This window comes from Mustela erminea, chromosome 3 (assembly GCF_009829155.1).
Source record: "Mustela erminea isolate mMusErm1 chromosome 3, mMusErm1.Pri, whole genome shotgun sequence".
Lineage (NCBI taxonomy): Eukaryota > Metazoa > Chordata > Mammalia > Carnivora > Mustelidae > Mustela > Mustela erminea.
This window is the reverse complement of record NC_045616.1, coordinates 45,577,316-45,595,789: the sequence shown is the minus strand read 5'-3', so window position 1 is coordinate 45,595,789 and position 18,474 is coordinate 45,577,316. Positions and strand designations below refer to the sequence as shown.

Genomic DNA, 18,474 nt, shown 5'->3' with positions numbered 1-18,474 from the left:
TTTGTGTCATCCATTTTTATAAGGGCAGTATTTTGAGGAGAATGTTGCCACATGACTGGAGGAAATGTTGGATTGTGAACGTACTTGGTGTGGTTTGCTATGATTTTACTCATTATCTCCCCATTAGGCTGTCTTTATCAGCTTGTCTTTTGGATACCTGCTGCTCTAAAATAGAGTTCTGTGAAAGGTGGCATGTTATGTACTTAAACCTGTGGCAGATCATCAACATTGCTCTTTTTAAATTCCAAGAAGATATGCTAGGCACCAAGGAAAAATTGGCTTGGATTTCTTCTGCTTGTGATATAATCATTTTGTTCCTTGACTGGGAGAGATTTTGAGAGGTCAGCTTGTTCTTTCTACCTTGCCCTCATCTTCTTGACATGGATCCACTAAAAACATCCTCAGAAAAGGCATGACATTAACCCCCTGAAGAGAGTCCAACTTATTTTTTATTATTAATTCTAGTATTTATCAACCTAGACTGTAATTAAATAACAGAAAAAGAGTAGATGATGACAAAGTTGACCAACTCTGTTGTCCTCTTCCTGTTTGTTTTGGCCCAATACGTAACCAGTTGAATTGACTATGTAAACATCAGCTATGTACATGGAAGAAAATACTGGACTGGATTATGTGACACTCAGGTGAAAGACCTAACCATATTATCAGCAAATTCATCCTTTATCTAATTTCAATCCCTGAGGGTAAAATTCAAGTAAACCTCCTCTGAAACAGTCATAAATGGAGGTGGAACTAGCTTTTTGCCATTTGCTGTATAAAAAGCCTCCATATGTACTGGAAAATAAAAGAAAGAAACTTTGAACCCTTAGAATAAATTGTCAGAGAATTTTTTGCTGCTCAAGTCATCCTAGGGAACCTGAAGTTGCTCATTAAATATGAAGTTGTTTATAAACAATTTAGGACAAAACCCAACAGTTCTAAGAATTTGGTAAAAATTAACTATTATTTAGAGAAAGTTGTCCCAGGGTTTAAAATAAGCCTTCCACACAGAGGAGGACAAAAGAAGATAATAGACTAGACCAAGGTGATAGGAGCAAAACCAAGCTATTAGTCTGATTGTTTCTGCTGAACAATCATCATAACTTTAGGGAAGAGACAGCCTCAGTCACTTCCCAAGCGTACCTCTGTGCAATACTGCAGTGTTGCTTCCATTAAACACCTACTAATCTGTTTTCCATTTATCCACAGTTGACCTTGTCATTCTCACATCCTCTTGTGGCTGGCTTAAGATCCTGCTCCATTACTATCTGAAGCAGAAGTGTCTGAATCAGAATGCCCCTACCATCTGAATGAAGAGCTATTCCTGGTTGGGGCCAGAAGATGCCTAAAGTATCTGATCAGACAATATGAGGTGAGAACCCCACACTAGCACTCTAAGCAGGGCGGCAGCACTAGACTCGTTTGGCAGTCTTCTACATGTGTTTAAGCAGATGAGTCATACAGATTACCCAAATTATCCAGGACACTTAAAAAAAATGCAATTTCCTGTGCCCTATTACCTGATATTCTGATCTTGTAAGTTTGAGAATGGACCCTGACAATGTTTTATAAACTTTGTAGATGATTCTTGGAAAAGTTCCTCCAAGTAATTGAGCTTTTCCAAAGGAATCATTCCTCTTGAATGAATGGGGGAAACTCTTGGAGCTTTAACAGTTTGCTAACCTATCTAAAAATGTAATATTTTACAGGGCTTTGGACAGCTCTTCTTTAGTTTTATTATTAACCCTTATTGAAATAGTTATATCTGCAGCAAAGTTCACGGGGGACACCCAGGTCTTCATCAGGATTTCCAAGTAGTACTGGCTCTTCTTAAATCACCCCCAGTTTCTGAGATGTGAGCTGGTGGTCTGTGTGAGGGGTTAAAGGGCCTGATTAGCCCATTTTCCCAGACCCCTCACTGCAGGATTAGCATTTTTCCCCCCAAGGTCCTACCCTGGCCTGGAAGTAGATCATTGGCTTATTCTTTATTTTCCTAGGCCTGGCATGAGTCCTACCGCACTCAGGTTGTATCTGGTGTGCTAGATGATGTGAGTGCTGTGTGACCTCTCTTTTGGAGCCTCTTCTTCTCCTTACATGCCAACTTCTGCCTCATTTACCAGTATAACTTTCCACTTCTTCACTTGATCTGCAGCCTACCTAGAGTCTTTGCCCACGATACCAGCCCCCTGCCTTATGGCCTGGCTCTGGCCTAATTTTTCCTGTGCCCCGTTCTCTGGACTCTACTGCCCAGTTCTACAGTGCATAGAATGGAGTATCTTGTGAGGCCAACAGTGGTTCCTTAGACTTAAACTGCCTTGGTTGGAAGCTGGTTCTAGCACCTTCTATCTGGGTGAGTTTGTGCAAATGACCTAACTACTTCTTAGTTTCTTTACCTTATTTTCTTCATCTTTCTTCTCGTAGGTTCTTCATCTGTAAAACAGAGATATAATAGTATCTACATCACAGAATTATAAGAATTAAATGAGGCAACACATGTAAAATACTTAGAAAGATTTGATAAGTGGAAGCTGCTTTCATGATTATTACTGGCTTACTTGGAGTCATGAAACCATTGCCTGCTTGATTACAAATTTTGTCTGCTACATGGAGTTTAGTTTACCACGTCCTTTGGACATTGCCTCTGGTGCTGCCCAGTACGTAAGTTTTCAGCTACTTATCCACCCCCGGCCCCCTGCAGTGTCTATGGTGTTTCTGGGAATCCTATTCAATGCTTGCCCAAACAGCCTCATTTATGACAATTCATTCTCTTTAGTTTTCCTGCCCTTTTTTTGGCCGAATTAACCAAGTCCCTCAACTTCATAGGCTTTAATTTCCAATCACTTGGTCATCTTCCTACCTCCACTTTAAACGTTTTCCAAATTCTTTTCTCATTTGGTGTCTTAAACCAAATGCAGCTTACAAAGGTTTACATACTAGGCTGAGGATTCAAAGATTATCTTGGGGTTCCTATACCTATATGCTTTGCCTGATTTTCGATTCAGGACCATGCTAAAAACTGTTGAACCTTAGAATGTAACTGTTCTTTGGCTGCTGATATGCTCTCACTCATACTGAAAATTTTCTGTGTCTTGTTATACTATTTTGCAAAAATTAATAAGATCTCAAGAAACTGCTGATCTGTTATCATGGAGGGCTTAGTGGTGGGCTGCCTCTTTTGTCCCAGTAAAGATAAGGAAATAATGATGGAACAAGAAGAGAAAGAATATTGCTATTTATTCAGTAAATATTAATTAGTATCTATTTTGTGCCAGGCATTGGTCTAGGTGCTTAGAAGAATACGAATGAATAAAACAAACACAAATCTGTCATAGAAGTTTTCCATCAAAGATGGATACAAAATCAATAGTTGTATTTTGATTAAAATTTAAAGAGAAGTATTAGAGTTTAAACAGATCATCATAGTTTCAGAATTATGACATTTTATAATTTGCTTTGCAAAATGCATGTGTTATTAGTGATACTTGACTTAGCAAACAATAAATATAATAAATAACAAATGTAATCAGCATTTACTTTGATATTCTTGACACTTTCAAAAGCTAAACTGAATATGAAAGGCATGCAATTTTATCCTGGTAATCAAGAATCTTCTAGAAAATGTTGATGAGGCTGTGAGGCTCCAAGGTAAATTGTGTGTGGCCAAATTTACAAATGCAGTTTGGCGGTGAACAGTCATCCTCTAAGAGGGATTGGCAATCTTCTGGATTAAAAAAAATCAGATCTTCATTTATTACAATTTTCTGCGTAGTAGCAAGGGTGATGTCCCTGTCTGTGGAGAGGTAAGGGTGCCGGCGATGAGAGGGCAGGCCTGCGTGCCTTAAAGATCATGTTCTCCACATGTCTTTGAGAGGCTGTCTGGTGGGTGTAAGGGTTATTTCAGGACATTGTGGGGGCAGCAAAACTGACAGAAGATACAGAAAAGTGAGGGTAGTTTTCCCCCAGCCTTTAAAAATAGAAATCACATGGAGAAGAGTCATATCTTAATTCTTTATAAACTAACATTTTAATATCATGGAAAAGAAAATTACATAAAACTGTGTTTTAAAATGGTTCTGATATTTTAGTATATTTAAATTACATGTTAAAATTTTTAAAAAATAAAGCATAGCTCTTAAAAGAATTAGAGTGGAAATTTAGAAATTTGGAGCTAATTCAACAAACTGTATTTGAAAATCCAGCCTGTATTCAGCATTTTCTCAAGGCTCTGTGAATGCAACAGTTGGCTAAGACACATCTCTAGTTTTCAAAGAACTCACAATATAGAAATAGACACACGCAACATCAAATGAACACTATTCATTGTTTTAGACAGTCTATCAGACTAGATCCCCTCAAATTACTGTGGGAGGCGAGTGGGCTGGGTCTTGGAAGTTTTATTATCAAGTTTTCTTTCTCTTTTTACCCTTGTGCTTCTGTGATTTTATGGTTTAATCATAACTGTGGCTTTGTATGCAAATCATCTCAAATCCTTTTGAGAAGTTAAAAAAAAAAAAGTCCTTCAGTAAAGATAATCCTCTGATAAAGTAAAATATGGATACAAAAATCAGACAAGAGATCAAAGTTAGAGTAATCTTAAACCATTACATATAAAACACCCCTCAAACAAATAGGCTGTTTGGAAAAGTCTAAGAGTGAATGTGCTGGAGGGCTTGTCAAAGGTCATGTTGTTTCCTGATTAAAAGAGATTATCACTGGGGGATTTTCTTACATTCAGCAGTCTCCTTATTCTTTTTACTCTAGTTGAGTAAAAGATGACAAAGAATCTGGTCAGGATTTGGGAGAGAGAGCAGCGGTAAAGATGGAGGATTCTCCAGATGGGAAGATACAAAATTCTAGTTCTGGGGGATTATAGGAGGGGAGAGGCCTGCCTAGGTAATTAGGAAGAAGATGGTTTTATTGGATTCTGTATCTGATCCCAGGAAGCAGGTTGAAGATACAGGCTTTCACTCAGTAGCTCCAAAATACAGTCAGATGAGTACAATCTAAATGTTTCCAGTTCTAAAAGTCAAGATAGGGAGAAATATTGTTTGGGCCCAAGAAGCAACATTGCATTAAATTAAACAGGTAGTGACGGCAATTAAAGAGTCATGATGGAAAGCACCACTTTATTTGCATGGGTTTGCATTTCTTTAAATCTTATTTTATGTAGTTTTAAAACTATTATTTTGAATTGTTTATAACAAGCAATGTTAATGAGTAGTTCTCTATTTGCACTGTTAAAACAGTAAAAGCTTCTTTTATACGAAAAAGAAAAACTGACTCACTTGTATGCTAAATAATCTAAGAGACTTGTCTGGTGAAAACTAGCCTGGAATTTATAATGTAACTGAAGACTCCATTGTGTCTCCTAGTGTCGATGACACAAATCACAGGCATAGCAATCCTGCCCAAGAAAAATTAACCAGCCTTGTAAATCCAAACCTACAGAGTAATGGTAAACAGCAAATCATGGCAAGGATTGGCTGGCAACCATTTTAAATTAAGAGTGGAGCATACTGCATTGTCATTGCTTACTTCTATTTGGTGATAAATTTTTTGCATGTAGGGACTGTATTTGACTTAGCATTGAATCTCTGGAGCTTGAAAGTATGAGATGCATAGTTGGTATTTGGGAAAAATTATGAAATGAATTAGAAACTAGGGTGAGGAGTGAGAAGGGAAGCCAAAAAGGGATGTATGAGGATCTTGAAATTGAACTGAATTTGTTTTCCAAATTTGCCTAGAATCCTCCTTGGCTTTTCCTATGAGCCATAGATGGTTTACTTCATATAAAAGGGCTTATTAGGTACCAAACAGAGTCTTAATTTTGGTTTTCAATCTGTAGACTTGTCTTTCCATTGACAGCATGTATCTTAACAACAATGGTAGCAATTTTAGATTCTTTGCAGTCTTAGCATTAAGACTTAAGGGCCAATATGTGAGATCTCTGGCCAAAATATATTTTCTGTCACCTCAAATGCACCAAATCAAATATTCAGAGAATCCCTGACATTCAGGCTCATCTATTTTATAGAAGAGTGTATAATGTAGCCCCTTTATAAAATTGCCTGTTTAAGTCACCTGAATTAAGTGAGAACAACAAACAGGAGAGTTTTTAACCGCAGAGATAAAGTAACTGAATTGCAAAGCCAAGAATGAGTGCAAGTTAATGGATTCGCATTAAGAAAGGCTTAGGAGAGCACATTACAACAGGCAACTGCAAAAACACAAAGTGGGATTTTGTGAAAAATCTTCTCCATAAGGATTAAGGATTAGTGCTTTGAAAATATGACAGCACACCGAAAAATAGCATTAGGAACTGGAAAAAAAACCCCAAACCACATTTTCTAAAGCAGCCATTCTCACCCAGAGTGCAAAAGCCCCCTTTCGGCTGGAGTGGCTTTTACTGTTGCCTGGTGCCAGGCAGCTGCGGCTTCTGCAGGCAGCTCCACACAGCTCCTCTCCTCCGGGAGTGCTGGCAGGTTGGAGCTTGCAGAGCATGTCTGCACAGGCGACCAGAGAACTCAGGTTCTGAGGTCTAAATAAGGAGATTGATTCTGACCAAGATTCCTTCTTAGTCAATCCTTGATGACTCCAGAGACAAGAAGCCTTGTTAATTTCAGTACAGGATTTAAAAGAATGTATTGAAGAAAATGTTAATAGGGCCTCATGACTGATTATACACATTATACCACAAGATAAGGTCAGTTTTTCTCACACTTGGTCATCATCAGGCTATTCCATAAAACACCGCTAGTCAGACTTCCTAGGCCCTCCTGGAATTTCAGTGAACCATTCTAGACAACCAAGAAACATTTTTTCTTTTTATAAAGGTACTATTTTTTAATAGCAAGCATATGAAAATAAAAGCAGTTTGACTGTCACCTCTTGGTGGCAAAGGTACAACATTTTTAGACAGTAAATAAACAGAAGGTTGTTTTAAGGAGCAGTAAACCTAGGAGTGCAAGGAGACAGTCTGGAGATAAATGCAAGAGCAAGAGGGATGGTAGAAAGGGAAGGGAACATCCTCCTGGGTGGGATATCCTCCAGCCCTGTGACTCCACGCATCATCTGGGGGCCAGGGACATCTGCCACTTCTGGCAGAACCTGGGTCACCTCTACCCCTGACAGACTGAATCAGAATCGCATTGTTGAAAGGATCCCTGAGGTGATTTGTATGCATCGTGAGGTTTAAGAGCTCCTTCTAGGAGTCCTGAGAGTCTGGGTTCTGTGTATTTCTACATTTGCTAGAGCTCTCCAATTTTTGTATTTATGAGAAACACTTGGGGAAGTTGTTAAAAAGGCAAGTTCAGGGCCCGGATCAAAGAGGTTCTGATTCTGTAGGCTTGGGTGGTACCTGGAAAATCTGTATTTCTAATAAATTTCCCAGGGATTCCAGCACAGGTGGTCACTGGGCCACATTTTCAGGCATCTCTGCCACTGATAGGAAGATCTGGCAGTGGAAGGCTTTGCTTACTGAATAAAATCTATTGCAGCATATGGGGAAGAAAAGAAAAATAAAATAAGATAAAAACAAAAGAGACTCTTTCCTAAAGGGAACAAACTGAGGGTTGCTGGAAGGGGAGGTGAATGGGAGGATAGAGTAATTGGGTGATAGACATTAAGGAGGGCACTTGATGTAATGAGCACTGGGTGTTATATACAACTGGTGAATCTCTAAACTGTACCTCTGAAACTAATAATACACTATATATTAATTAATTGAATTTTAAAAAATCTGTTGGAGCAGTGGATCATGAAAGGCTTCCTGTTTGGGACTAGTGGAAGGGAGTTCCCTGCCAGAGACATGACTGATTGTAGGACCCAAGCCCTCATCTCCCTACCTTTATCTGTGTTCTAGTCATACTGAGCTCCTTGCTTTTTCCCCAGACTCGCTGTGTACTTCACCACTTCAGTCTTTGCTATGCTCTTTTTCTCTGCACAGGTTTCAGAGTCTGAAAGGTTGTGTTTGGATTCTAGTTTCAGGCATGTACTAGTTTGCTGACCTCCAGCAAGTGATTCATAATCTCTGACACTCAGTGTCCTCTGTGTGTAAGGGGTAATATAGTACCTGTCTTCTGGGGATATTGTGACAATTAGAAGAGAAAAGTCCTGTGTAAAATATATAGCACAGTGGACAGAATTTAGTAGACATTTAGCACCTTATCACAAATACTGTTGTTATTATTTTTTTTTTTGTAAATTAGAACACTCCCTTTTCTCTTCCAATTCTCTTAGTTACTCTTTTTTTTTTTTCATTTCGTTTTATTTCTTTTCAGTGTTCCAGCATTCATTGTTTATGCAGCACACCCAGTGCTCCATGCAATACATGCTCTCCTTAATGCCCACCACCAGGCTCTCCCAACCCTCCTCCTTCCTCCCTTCCAAAACCCTCAGTTTGTTTCTCATATTCTCTCATGGTTTGTCTCCCCCTCCAGTTTCCCCCAACTCACTTCTCCTCTCCATCTCCCAAGACTTACTCTTTGTAGCTTTCCTTGATGAGCCATCCTTATTGCCACCATGAATTGCTCACCCATCTGCACTCTCATACGTACTTTAATACTTCTCTGTGTGTCCTGTTTTGACATGTGTTCTTAGTGTGTTCTGTCTCTCAAGTGAACTGTAAACTTATTGAAACAAACAAATGACAACAAAAACAAACCCTTCTGTGGTTTTAGCACGTTAAACATAATTATAGTTAAGACAAGGTGCTTGTTTATGTGTTTGGCACTGGTCTAAAAACTTTTAATGTATTTACTCATTTAATCTTCAAAACAACCCCATTAGGTAGCTATAGCCATTATCTCCATTTTCTAGACAGAAAACTGAAACATGGTGAGGTTAAGGAACTTGTCCAAGGACACACAGCTAAGCAGTAGACCTGTAATTTGAACTGAGGCAATCTGGTTCCAGGATTCAAACCCTAGCAGACCCTCTCAGTGAATGCTCCATTGAATTGTATTACATTGTGAATGCATCAACTTCAGGTGAGGGCCTTCCTCTTCAGAAAATGGGGTCCTGAAGATAACAAAAGAGCAAGTTAAATCATTATTCAGTTTCCTGATATATCTTATTAAATTGAAACAATACTGGGGCACCTGGGTGGCTCAGTGGGTTAAAGCTTCTGCCTTCGGCTCTGGTCATGGTCCCAGGGTCCTGGGATCGAGCCCTGCATCAGGCTCTCTGCTCAGCAGTGAGCCTGCTTCCTCTTCTCTCTCTGCCTGCCTCTCTGCCCACTTGTGATCTCTGCCTGTCAAACAAAAAATAAATAGAATCTTAAAAAAACAAAAAAAGAATACTAAAACAAATCACAGATATAAAATATTTAGTGTGTTCCTTCTGAAAGGAAACCTGAAATCTATTATGAAATTGGGATGACAAGTGTTTAGCTTATTTCAAAGAGCAAGATTTTGTAGAATAACGGAAATAAAGACTTACTGACATTCCTTTTTTCAGCTTTATTGAAGTGTCGTTTACATAAAATAAACTTGCTCATCTAAGTGTACAGTTTGAGAATTTTGGTAATTATGTATAGCTGCAAAACCTCCAGCATAATCAAGAAACAGAAAAATTCCATCACCCTAGAAAGTACCAATGTGGCCTTGTAGTTAATCCTCAACTCTGATCCCTGGCTTCAGGCAACCATTGATCTGCTTTTTGTCACTATAGTTTTATCTTTTCCAGAGTGTTGTATAAATGGAATTATACAATATGGTAGTCTTTTGTGTCTGGATTGTTTTACTGAGAATAAATGTTTTAAAATTTATCTGTGTTGTTGTTGTTAGAGTTTTATTTTTATTTAATTTTTTTAAATGAAGTATAATTAACATTGGTAAATAACATAATGATTAAAAAATTCTATACATTACCCATTGCTCATTTTGATAATTGTGCTTTTAATTCCCTTTATCTATTTTACCCATCCTTCAACCCACCTTTCCACTGGCAACTACCAGTTTGTTCTATGAATTTGAGAGTCCGGTTGTTTGTCTCGATTCCTGTGTGTTCATTTGTTTTGTTTTGTAAATTCCACATATGAGTGAAATCATATGGTATTTGTCTTTTTCTAACTGATGTATTTCATCTAGCATTATGCCCTCTATGTCCATCCATGTTGTTACAAATGACAAGATGGCATTCTTTTTTTTTTATGCCTGAGTACTATTCCATTTATATATGTATACATACCACGTGTTCCTTTTCCATTCATCTATATATGGACACTTGGGTTGTTTTCATAGCTTTGCTATTATAAATAATGCTTCAGTAGACATAGGAATGCATATATCTTTTCAAATTAGTGTTTTCAGGGTTTTTTGGTAAATATCCAGTGGTAGAATTACTGGATCATATGGTAATTCTATTTTTAAATTTTTGAGGAAACTGCCTATACCAATTTGCATTCCCACCCATAGTGCATGAGGCTTCCTTTTCTTCACCTCCTTGACAACACTTATTATTTCTGGTCTTTTTGATTCTAGTCATTCTGAAAGGTGGAAGGTGATATCTCACTGTGGTTTTGATTTGCATTTCCTTGATGTTAAATGATCTTGAGCATCTTTTCCTGTGTCTGTTGGCCATCTGTATGTCTTCTATGGAAAAATGTATATTTAGGCCCTCTGTCCATTTTTTAATAGGATGATTATTATTATTATTATTTGGTATTGCAGTGTGCAAATTCTTTATATATTTTGGATATTAACCCCTTATTGGATATATCATTTTAAAATATTTTCTTCCATTCAGTAGGTTGCCTTGTTCTATTGCTTTTTTTTTTCTGTACAAAAGTTTTTATTTTTGTGTATTGTGTGTTATTTTTAATCAGTTTTTCTTATTGATAAGTGCTATTACATATTGTGGAAATACCATGATTAATCCATTTACTAGTTGATGAGCATTTGTATTATTCTCTGTTTTTTTTGTTGTTGTTGTTATTATGAATAACGCTGCTGTGAAAGTCTTTGTGTGAAAATATGCTTTCATTTCTCTTGGGTAAATACCTAGGGATGATTTTGTTGGGCATGGTAAATCTGTGTTTAATTTTATAAGATAACTGGCACCTTGTACTGGAGATCTGATATCTTCTATTTTTGACAACACTTTATATTGTCAGTCTTTTAACTTTGCCTATTTTAGTGAATATTTAGTGGTAGCTCATTGTGATTTCAACTTGCATTTTCTTGATGACTAATGGTGCTCACTATCTTTCCTGGACCTATTAGCCATTTGCATGTTTTCTTCTGTCTTCGTCTATCCAAATCTTGTTTTAAGATTTAAAAATTGAGTTGTCTTTTCTTTTAATTTTTAAAAAATTAGGTTGTTTGTCTTTTCCTTATTGAGTTGTATGGATGTTATCTAAAACAAAAAGATCTGATATAAACTTTTGATCAAAGGTAGTTACAAATATTTTGTCACAGTCTATGGCTTGCGTTTTCATTTTCCTAATTGTGTCTTTTGAAGAGAAGACATTTAGAATTTTAGTTAACTTGTTTTGTCTATTTTTTTTTGTGCTTTTTCTTTTTTGTTTAAGAAATCTTAAGCAAAGATATTCTTCTAGAAGTGCAATAGTTTTTTACATTGAGGTCTACCTTAATTTCAAGTAAATTTTGATTTTCACATAGACATTTAAATCCTGCTTTTATTGGCTTCTCTCTTCTTGGTGATGTGCCATGTAGCTCATCATATAACCCTGTCAGGTTACACATGGCCATGTGGAAGCTAGTGTAAGAGAGTGTGTGGGTGTGAGACTCAGGGAAACCTTTACAGCTGGTAGCTGTTTAATTCTTAAGTTCCATAATAAATAAGTTGTTTAATTTAGCTTGTGATTTTTTTGTGGGGTGTGTAGAAATAATGAGAGGGAAATATCTCATGGTAGATACAGAGTTTGAGTAATTTTTTTTTTAACCCTTAATCCTTGGGCAGATGGATATGTTCAAATCAAAGTAGAATAAGGTATGACTCTAATGCCTATTAATGACTCCAAGTTTTGCTGAATCTTCTAAATGTGAAGCCAAGTGATATTATTTTTCTTGTTTTTTAATTTTCTGCCCATTTCTAGGAAGCATCGAGTTCTTATTTGGTAAGAACAAAGATCTTGCTCATTGCTGCAAACCTGTCTGAAACAGGGAAAGACCAATCTTGGGGAAAAGTTTTCAGCCTGATGTCTTTTTTCCTAGCCTGCCTTTTGCCCATAACCACTCCCACATGCCCTGTTCCTAAGATAGTCTGAAGTTTCAAAATGCCAACAAAAAATTCTCTGTATTTAGGTTGTTTTGGATTGTTAATTATTGGTGGCAATGGATGAGTGTTCAGCACCTTGGAACTTTTGCAAAAGAAACTTAATAAGGATACGTTTGCTGTAGTTGGAAAAGTATTTGATGAACAGCTGACCTTTCAAATGTTTACATGAGTTGAATCTCTGAACTGCTAATGTTAGGAAGGTCCAAATTCTAATTCAGTCAGACACTGAATCCCTTTGTGGGGAAAGCTTTTAAATATCTTCAGTTTTTTCATTTGTTTTTTTTTTTAAAAAAAAGACTGACTTCACCTACTAATTAATTCATTAATGCTTGTAAATGTTTTGGGAGCATGAAAAGCACTTTTTTAGGGCAGTGCCCTATTGTTCCCTATCATGATTATGGTTTGCCACTCACCTGAAGTAAGTGGATAAGTCGTGTGCCAAGTTTGCATTGTAGAAAGGAAATGATTCTACAGATCCTTAACCATGAATTGGAAAAAGATGTTTCTTTCACGTGAAGCTTACGAATAAAGCTTCCACTGTTCTAAGGGAAAAAAATGTAAAAAGAAGCCTAGTTGTCTGGATTAGGTCACTTATAAATACCTTTAAAAATATTTACATAAATCTCCATAAATCTCCATTCTCTACAGCACGTTTCATAAAAATTTCTTCTCAAGTAATTTCTTTTGAAAATTCATGTTTGGTGTGTGCCCCCACCCCACCCCGTAATGTGTCGGTCTGGTGTTTACATAGTGCTTAGTTGACTTAAAAAAATCAATCCATGCATCTCAAAAAAACTAGGGAGATAGCCCAAGAAAGAAAGTTAGGATGGAGGAATTGGAAAGGGCCTCCTTTCTATTGTGGGTTTTTTCCCCCTGTTGTACTATTTTAGCATGGTTTTTGCTTCAGTTGCTTTGTTGCTTGAGTTCCTCTTCTATATGACCTCCTGCATCTCTCAGCAACTGGCACCAGTCACTGAGGCTGTCTTACCCTAAGCAGTTCCAGAACTCTCCTTTTGTGGTTCTGACATTGCACGGGAAGTCGCAAGCCAGGGAATATCTGTATCTTCACTGGAAAAGGTAATTTTGAAATTGTTCTAAAATCACTAATCATTTTGGTTGCACTTGAAGTATGAAGGGAATTTTCAGGGAATCACATGCCGTAGATGTAATCTGATTTCCATGAAAGAAAGATAAGTGTCTTGTTGTTATTGAGAAAAGTAAAAAGAAGTCAAGGCATCTGATCGCCTCTGTTGAGGTCTGATCATAGGTTGAAGGTCTGGAATGGAGAACAGAGGTCATTTTTAGTGTTCAAAAACGGAAACAAAAGACAACAGTTTCCAGCAGAGTGTTAAAAACCAAACAGACAAATAAACAACTCCCCCCCCCCCGCAACAAAGTTTTCAGCACTTAAGATTTAGAGGTTTCTCATAAAAATCTGGAATCCCAGCTGTTTTGGAAAAATTGGGAGATCTGGTGTCTCTGGATATTGCTTTCAGATTTGACAAAATTGATTAGATTGGAGCACCAGCTCTTTGAACATCTGAAGGCTCATATTACCAGCTTGTTCCCTGGAAATATGATCTGCAGGGTTTACATGTTCAGAATAAGAGTCTAAATACATACTCTTAAATCATTCTTTTTACTCTCTTTTAATAGTTCCTATCCTTTGAACAGGAAATAGACATGGGAAAGCATGATAAAGAGAATGAATGGCTCTTTATCATGCCTTCCCATGTCTATTTCCTGTTCAGAGGAAAGGAGCTATAGAGAGTGAAAAGAGTGTTTTAAGAGGGTATATTTGGACCTTTATTCAGCTGTTTGTAGTCAATACTTCACAATGTTATCCAAATAACTCAAATTTAAATATACTGATTCAAATATACTTCCTTGGAGTTTTGTGAGGGTAAGATGTGTATGTGTGATGAATTATATAGGCTTAAAAAGAAAATTAAATATTTTTCAAAATGGTTTATCTGATATTTAGGGCCTTTTAAGCAAACACTTTATTAGCATAACTACTTAACAGCAAAACAAACTAATCTCCACTATAGTCTAGTAACTACCACCAGAATTATATTTATATCCAGAATTATATTTATATTTATAATAACAATCGGACACTGGTACCTCTTTACTGAAAAGTTTGGGTGAATTTCTGAGACCATGTTTATTCTAAGATATATTTTGTTTAGAATTCTGTCTTTTTCCACTAGACATAAATTGCTTCATAGATATTCATCCTTTCTTCCTAATAGCATCCTGATTTTCTTCTGTGGTGTTATCTCTTTCCCATCTATTGTGGTCCCAGGGTCTGAAGGGTGGTGGTAGTAAATCAAACCACCTTGGATTCCTACTAGAGAAGCTTTTGGTTCTTACTCTTACTGCTGGTAAGAGTATAGGCATGTGACTCAACTTGGAAAACTGGACTCTTTTGGTTATTTGAATCTTGAGCAGAGTGGTACAAAGTAAAAAGTAACAGTTGAAGCTTAGGCATCCCAGGGATGTTGTTCAGATGGCAGGTGGTTCCTTGTTTTGTTCCTATCTTGTTCCTAAGTCTGGTTTCTCTAGGCTCCCTCTTGATTTCATGTGATTCCTCAATATTCTGTTTAATTTTCTTTTCTTTTTTTCTTGCATATAATTGGATAGCTCTAACTGATATATCTAAACCCTTACTCTGTCTTGCCAGTTTTCCTGCTACTGACTTGGTCCATTCTCTAGGATCTCTTTCCTGGAATACCAAAGTAACCTTCCTGCCAATCAAAACAGATATATATATACATCTGCTATAACATTTATAAGTCAGTTCAAGTCACTTGTCTGCTCAAAACCTTCGAGTGGCTTCCCAGTTCACTCTGAATTAAGGACAAAATCTTTATCGTGTTTAGGAAGGTTCACCATAATGCCCCTAATGCCTTTGCAACATCATCTCCTACTACTCTTTCCCTCCTTGCTACTCTGGCCTCATGGCTAGTCCTCTAATGTCAGGCATAATCCAGCCCCAAGAATTCTTAACCTGCTCTTCCTTCTACCTTAATTACTTTTTCTCTGGACACCTGCTTTTGCTCATTCTCTTACCTTGAGATTTTGCTCAAATATTGCCAATGTCATGAGACCTTCCATGACCACTGTATTTACAATGTAAAGACTCTCTCACCATTGGCATTTCCTACCATTTCTCAGCTTTTCTTTTTTAATTTAATTTTTAAATTTTAATTAAATTTTAAATTTTAATTCCAGTATAACTATACATCCAGTATAGTTAACAGACAGTAGTAGTTTCAGGTGTACAAAATAATGATTTAACTTATACATTACTCAGTGCTCATCATGATAAGTGTACTCTTAATCTCCTTAACCTATTTCACCCATCCTAACCCCAATTCCCCACTTATCTCCTATCTGGTAACTATCACCTTGTTCTATATACTGAAGAGTCTGGTTTTTGCTTTCTCTTTTTTTTTTGTTTGTTTTGTTTCTTAAATTCCACATATGAGTGAAATCATATGGTATTTGTTTTTCTGTGACTGACTTATTTCACTGAGCATTATACTGTCTAGATCCATCTGTGTTGTTGGGAATGACAAGATTTCGTTCTTCTTTTTAATGGCTAAATATATATATATATATATATTTATATATATATTTAGCCATTATCACACATATGCACACACACACACACACACACACCTCCCTCTCTATATATAGATTGATATATATATAGATGAACGGATAAAGAAGATGTCATATATATATATGTGTATATATATACATATACATACACATATATACACAGAGGGGTGTGTGTGTGTATGTGTGTGTGTGTATATATATATACATATGTATATATATATATGACATCTTCTTTATCCGTTCATCAATGGATGGGACACTTAGGTTCTTTCCATGTGTTGGCTATTATACATAATGCTGCATTAAACATAGGGGTACATGTATATTTTCAAATTAGTGTTTTCATTTTCTTTGAGTAAATATTCTTTGGCAGAATTATGTGATCATATGGTAATTCTATTTTTAAGTTTTTGAGGAACCTCCATTTTGTTTTCCATAATAGCTATACTAACTGATTCTCTAAATCCTTGCCAATACTTACTATTTGGCTTTTGTTTCCCTTGCCTCTAGGAGACATATCTACGAAAATGTTGCTGTAGCCAATGTTGCGAAATAACTGCTTATGCTCTCTTCTAGGATTTTTATTGTTTCAGGTCTCACATTCAGGTTCTTAATCCATTTTGAGTTAATATTTGTGTATGGTGTTAGAAAGTGTTCTAGTTTTATTCATTTGCACATAGCTGTCAGTTTTCCCAACACCATTTTTTAAAGAGACTCTTTTTCCCATTGCATGTCCTTGCTTCCTTTGTCAAAGATTAATTGACCATATAATCGTGAGTTTATTTCTGAACTCTCTATACTGTTGTATTGATCTATGTGTCTATTTTTTGCCAGTACCATACTGTTTTGATTGCTGTAGCTTTGTAGTATACCTTAAAATCTGGGCTCATAATACCTTCAGCTTTGTTCTTCTTTCTCAAGATTGCTTTTGCTATTTGTGGTTTTGTTTGTTTGTTTGTGGTTCCATACAAATTTTAGGATTATTTATTATATTTCTGTGCAAAATGCTGTTAGTATTTTAATAACGATCACATTTAATCTGTAGATGGCTTTGGATATATGGACATTTTAATAATATTTGTTCTCTCAATCTGTGAGCATAGTACATCTTTCCATTTATTTGTGTCATCTTGAATTTCTTTCATCAATGTTTTATAGTTTTTAGTCTTTCACATCCTTGGATAAGTTTATTGCGAGGTATTTTATTATTTTTGGTGTAATTGTAATTGAGACTATTTTCTTAATTTCTCCTTCTGCTACTTCATTATTAGTGTATAGAAATACAATGGATTCCTAAATATTAGCTTTGTATCTTGTGACTTTATTGAATTCATTTTTCAGTTTGAGTAGTTTTTTGGTGGATTCTTTACGATTTTCTATGTATTATTTCATGTCATCTGCAAATATTGAAAGTTTTACTTCTTTCTTACCATTTTGGGTGCCTTTATTTCTTTTCATTATCTGATTGCTATGCCTAACATTTCCAGTATAGTGTTGAGTAAAAGTGGTGAGAGTAGACATCCTTGTCCTGTTAATGACCTTAGGGGAAAAGCTGTCAGTTTTTCTACACTGAATATAATATTTGCTATGGGTTTTTCATATAAGGCCTTTCCTTTGTTGAGGTATGTTCCCTGCAACTCTACTTTGTTGAGGGCTTTTATCATGAGTAGATGTTGCACTTTGTCAAATGTTTTGGGGTTTTTTGTATCTATTGAAATGATTATGGTTTTTTTTTCATTTCTCCTATTGATGTGATACACCACATTGATTGATTTGTGAATATTAAACCACTGTTGTATCCTAGGAATACATCCCATATGATCTTGGTAAATGATTGTTTGAATGTATCATTGGATTTAGTTTGCTGATATTTTGTGGGGAATTTTTGCATCTGTGTTCATTAGAGATACTGGCCTACAGTTTACTTTTTTTTGTAGTATTTTTATTTGGTTTTGGTATCAGGGTAATGTTAGCCTCCTAGAATGAATTTGACTATTTTCCATCCTCTTTTTTGGGGGGTGGGGGAATAGTTTGAGAAGAATAGATATTAACTCTTCTTTAAATGTTTGGTAGAATTCACCAGTGAAGTTCTCTGGTACTGGACTTCTGTTCACTGGAAGTCTTTTGATTACTGATTTGATTTTTTTTTTAAGATTTATTTATTTATTTGACAGAGAAAAAGAGAGCACAAGTAGACAGAGACGGGGGGGGGGGGGCAGGCTCCCCGCTGAGCAGAGAGCTGGATGCGGGGCTCCATCCCAGGACCCTGAGATCATGACCTGAGCCAAAGACAGAGGCTTAACTCTCTGAGCCATCCAGGTGCCCTGATTTAATTTTATTGCTGGCAATTGGTCTTTTCAAATTCTCTCTTTTTTTCCTGTTTTGGTTTTGGTAGATTATATATTTCTAGGAGTTTAACCATTTCTTCTAGGTTGTCCAATTTGCTGGCCTTTAATTTTTCATAATATTCTCTTGTAATCTTCTGTATTTTTGTAGTGTCAGTTGTTATTTCTCCTCTTTCTTTTTAAATTTTGCTTATTTGAATCTTCTTTTTCTCTTTTTTTAATTAAAAATCTTTTTTTATGAATCTGGCTAAAGTTTTTT

The 18,474-nt window shown here is 36.3% G+C and overlaps 1 long non-coding RNA gene across 1 annotated transcript in view; it reads left to right on the top strand.

Moving 5' to 3' along the window:
• The window catches only part of LOC116586117, a 282,787-nt gene extending 264,727 nt beyond the window's left edge, over positions 1 to 18,060 (top strand). The window contains exons 7-8 of the long non-coding RNA XR_004283898.1: positions 1,210 to 1,372; positions 18,024 to 18,060. This is a non-coding gene — a long non-coding RNA (uncharacterized LOC116586117). The remainder of the gene's footprint in view (positions 1 to 1,209; positions 1,373 to 18,023) is intronic.
• The last annotated feature ends 414 nt before the right edge of the window (positions 18,061 to 18,474 follow it).